The sequence below is a fragment of the Pinus tabuliformis genome, chromosome Q (genome assembly GCF_031772625.1).
Source record: "Pinus tabuliformis cultivar Carrire ecotype Pingquan chromosome Q, CPIR1, whole genome shotgun sequence".
NCBI classification, from domain to species: domain Eukaryota; kingdom Viridiplantae; phylum Streptophyta; class Pinopsida; order Pinales; family Pinaceae; genus Pinus; species Pinus tabuliformis.
In genome coordinates, this window is record NC_142296.1 from 722631977 (window position 1) to 722636797 (window position 4821).

Consider the following 4821-nt stretch of genomic DNA (forward strand, 5'->3'; position numbering starts at 1 on the left):
CAAGCAAGTTGGTCGTAGAAACAACTTCAGCCTATGGTCCACTGTTGTTCCACAGACTCCCTTTTTCACATACAACAACACTTTATCCTCTTCTCAGAACAACATATCCTCATCCCTCTACCTTTTGTCCCATAAGCTCTCTCCTATGCTTTATTTTCATCTCTGCTCTCGTTGTTCAGCTCTTGCTACATGCTCTGCTCTCACTGATGAGCGCTTCAAAAATACACGTTACCCCACTTTTCTCGATGGCGATTGAATAGTTTTGATTATTTGATGCACACTACATGATGTTGTCTCTGCTACCTATGTCCATACTTCTTAAGTGTACCTCAGTATGACTCCTCGTGTTGTGGTTGTATCAGCTGGATAAACTTTGTCATGGCACTAAACACAAATATGGGTTGCTAAATTGTTTACTGACTCCCCGTGTAATCCTCCATAGTGAGAATTTAATCTCAAGTGTTATGCACACTCTGCCATGACTCCCATGCTTATTCATTTGTCCACATAGCTTGACGGCACTCAGGAATGGCCATTATGTTCCTCATTTAACTCTACTAGAAGTGCAAGCGAAGCATCAGATTTCTTTCTCCAATCCTTCAGTTCTTCTCTGTTAAATGTTGTCCTCATTTCCTTGTCTTTGCACCTTCTACAGATCTAGCTAACTTCATAAAGTACCTCCACCTATCTATATTTAATCTCTAGTTGTTGACAAATTCATCCATTTAACTCAATGTACTTGTTTCATCGGAGCCCCATCATATCATAACTTAAACAAATGAAATGTTACGATATTCATAGCCTCGATATTCCTAGGTCTCTCGGTGCTTAGCTCCCTAAGAATTTACCTTCTCATATGATCAGGCATGTGACCATCGATTTATCATTATATCAGAACCCCTTTGTATCGTGACTTCTGTGAAGTCCCGATTGCATCTTAGTTCCCTCTGTTTAGCCCTTGGTTTCTTTGAGCTCCATACAACCATGTGCTGGATCATAAATTTTCAAACGCCATTTGCACAGGAGTTATGATGTCCTCATCCTACGATATACTGACCTCTAATATGCTGACGTCACTTCTCCATGTGGTGACTCCTAAATGGTGACAGATGTCACCCTAATTTTCTCCAATGGGCCACCGAAATGCCAAAATAGATTGCCACATGTCCATCGTACTGTGATGTCATGCTGACATCAACTACCACATCATCTTGTCGTAGACAATGACATTTCACCATATATCCTACTGGAGGAGAGAGAAAGAGTCTCAATTGGCCTTGGTTTTGCAACAAAATCCTTTGTTAACTCTACTAAGAATCCCTTGGCGCTTTAACTAAATCGCCAGCACTGAATATCGTAACATTTTAAAATACATATGTTAAGAAGTTCTAATATTTTGATATGCTCCAACCTTCGATACACCAATTACCTTTGATATTCCAATGACCTTCGATATTCTGATGGCCTCTGATATTCCAACGGCCTCCAGTCCCTGGTATCACCTGCTCTGAAGTTCCGATATTCATCCTTCTGACATATCGATATGACCTGCTTTGAGGTTTTCATATCGGGTCCTGATGTGTTACGACCTCCGATATTCATCCTTCTGCTTTGCTAACCTCCAATATAGTCTGCTCCAATGTTTCGATGGCCTCCATCTCCGATATATTGGCCTACTTAGGACTTCAAGACCCTGACATCGGTAGACCATAAATTTTGTTCCAGGAGTCCATCTCTAGACTTCCACACACCTATGGATAGCTCCTTAAGATCACTTTACAATGAGCAGGGTCCGATGTAGACTTGGAGCCCATCAGCTACCTATAAAATGGTTGCACACTTTTTTCCATTCTTTGCTCCTTAACCTTTCTTATATGTGCCTGGAATCCTAAACTCCCAACCATCATAGTCATCATTTTATGGCTATCTTGTAAGCCTGCTACTGTGATGATTTTCTACATGAATCTGACAACTACCATAAGATTCCTTCAGAGCATGGACTACCAATCACCGTAGTAATCATCATTTTATGGCTTTTCAATAAGCCTTGTACTAATGATTATCTACGAGAATCCTGCAACTACCATGTGATTCCCCTTGGACACCCAATCACCATGTTGATCCCGGTTGACATCAATGCCAACACTATCACAACCACTAACCATCTAGACATTGGAAATCTCCCAACAATCTCCCCCTTTGGCATTGATGGCAACACCATAAGCTCCCCCTAAAGCTAAGCATGGCCTTCTCCAATTAAGCTCCCCCTCAAGCTAGGCATGGTCTTCTTTGATGCTCCAATAATCTTCTCCCCCATTTGGCATCAATGGCAAAGAATACTTGTTGAATACTCCCCCCAAACGACTACATCCTACTCCTCCATTGATCCCACATGCTAAGTAGCTTCCAACACATACCAAAATGAATTCATTTAGAAGGAGGAGTCACAACACGTATCTATTGCCTAAGATATTCAAAGGGTTATCTTGTCAGTGGCTTAGTAAAGATATATGTAAGTTGATATTTAGTGGCCATGTATTCGAGTTTGACAACATTTGTTGTAACTTGTTCCCTTAAGAAATGGAACTTGATAGGAATATGCTTAGTCTTTGAATGCATGACTAGGTTTTTGGAGATATTGATGGCACTTTTATTATCACACATAATTGAATAGGATCAGTCATCTCTACTTAAATATATTTTAAATTCTAATTCTTCCATAGAATCTGTGGGCAACAGGTAGCAACAACAATATATTCTGCTTCAGTAGTCGATAGAGAAATGGAGGCTTGTTTCTTTATGACCCATGACACCAAGCATTTCCCTAAGAAGAAAGTTGCGCTAGGGTACTTTTCCTGTCATCAAGAGTGATAGCCAAATAAACATCAATGTAGGCCTTCAAATTAAATTATTTTCTCTTAACATACCACAGTCCATAGTCTGTTGTTCCTTGAAGATATTTGAAATTCCTTTTGATAGAAAAAACATGACTTTCATGTGGGAAGGCCTGAAATCTTTCCACAAGACCCATATCTTGCATGATGTCTAGCCTCGAAGATATAAGATACAACAAGATTCCTATCATGGATCTGTGTTAAATATAATTTAATAATTGGTGTCTCATATTCTTTGCACGATTTGCAGCCTGTTGTCATAGCTAGGCTCATTGTCTTGCAATCTTCCAGCCCAAACTTCTTCAGAGTTTCCTTGAGATATTTGGATTGGGATATAAACACTCCTTGTGGAGACTAAGAGATTTACAAATCTAGGAAGGACATCTCTCCAATCATGGACATTTGGAATTTTTCCTGCATACATTTTACAAATTGATGCCCCAATTGTTCCATATCACTGTCGAAGATTATATCATCCACATACACGACTACAATTTTTAGTAGATGGTCGCCTTCAGACTTTATGTAGAAATTACTGTCAACTATACATTTCTTAAAGCCTTGTTGCTGAAGGGATTTATCAAACCTTTTGTACCAAGCTTTGGGAGCTTGTTTCAATCCATATAGAGCCTTTTTCAATTTGCATACAAACCCTTCATCTATGGTGAGTATAAATCCTTTTGGTTGCTCAATGTAAACTTCTTCTTCCATATCTCCATTGAGAAATGTAGACTTCACATCCATATGATATACCTTGATGTTTTTATGGAAGGAAAGGGCAAGAAAGATTATGATAGCTTCCAGTCTTTCTACTGGTGCAAATGTTTCCTCGAAATCTACCCATTCTATTTGGGCACACCCTTTGAAGACCAATTGAGCCTTGTTCCTGATTACCCGACCCTGCACATTCATCTTGTTTTTGAAAACCCATTTGGTTCCATTAAAAAAAAATCTTTAGGCCTTGGAACAAGCTCCCAAGTGTCATTATTTTCAATATGGTCAAGTTCTTCATTCATAGCATTCACCCAGAACTTTTTCTCACTTGCTTGACTGAGATTCTTGGGTCCAATCTGTGACAACATAGCGAGACTTGCATAAATTGTATTGTCAAGAATTTTCCTCCTGGTTTGAACAACATGTCTTTGATCTCCAAGTATCTGACTCTCAGGATGTTTTTTCTGTACATACATGGAAGGTGTCTTTAGCCTTGGAGTTGTGCGTGTTTCCTCACCTTCACTATCTGAATTTGTCTCTTCTAGATCTGCAGACCTCATATCTAGATTTTCTTCATCATATTAGTTCATATTTCTTTTAGAGGACTCATATTGTGAAGGTATTTCATATACTATCACATCAGTGAAATCCTCAATCCTTTTTTTCCTCTTGTTGTAACACTTATATTTTTTACTTCAAGTAGAGTACCTAAGTAATATCCCCTCATCAACATGAGAGTCAAACTTTCTAGGATTCTTATCACACTGGAAAGTCAAACTGGGTGAGAGACAAACACACAAGTCGATATGGATTACATAACTCAGTGGCATGGACTGAAGTGGAACGACTCTCACCCAGTTTGGAGTCATAAAATTTACAACAAAAGGAATGCAAAAAAATAACATTACAGGGATCACCAAACAACACAGTTAGTGGATATGTGTTGTGTATTTGTGGTCATAAGTTATGTTTTAGCCAAAGCTTTTTGGGAAAAATCTTAGCGAGGGACGAAGTTTTGTTATGGTTGGTCGCAACGTTGAGAATTTCAATAAGAACAATTCATGTTTAATGAGATCCCAGTGCCAAGCTCATCTAATGGACCCCATCATTGTTGAACAAATAAGAATTGAGTCTACAAACTTTAAATTATGTCATGGAGTTTCTTTGGTTATAAAGACAAAAGGGATATCAAACAAATTGAGTATATTCCCAA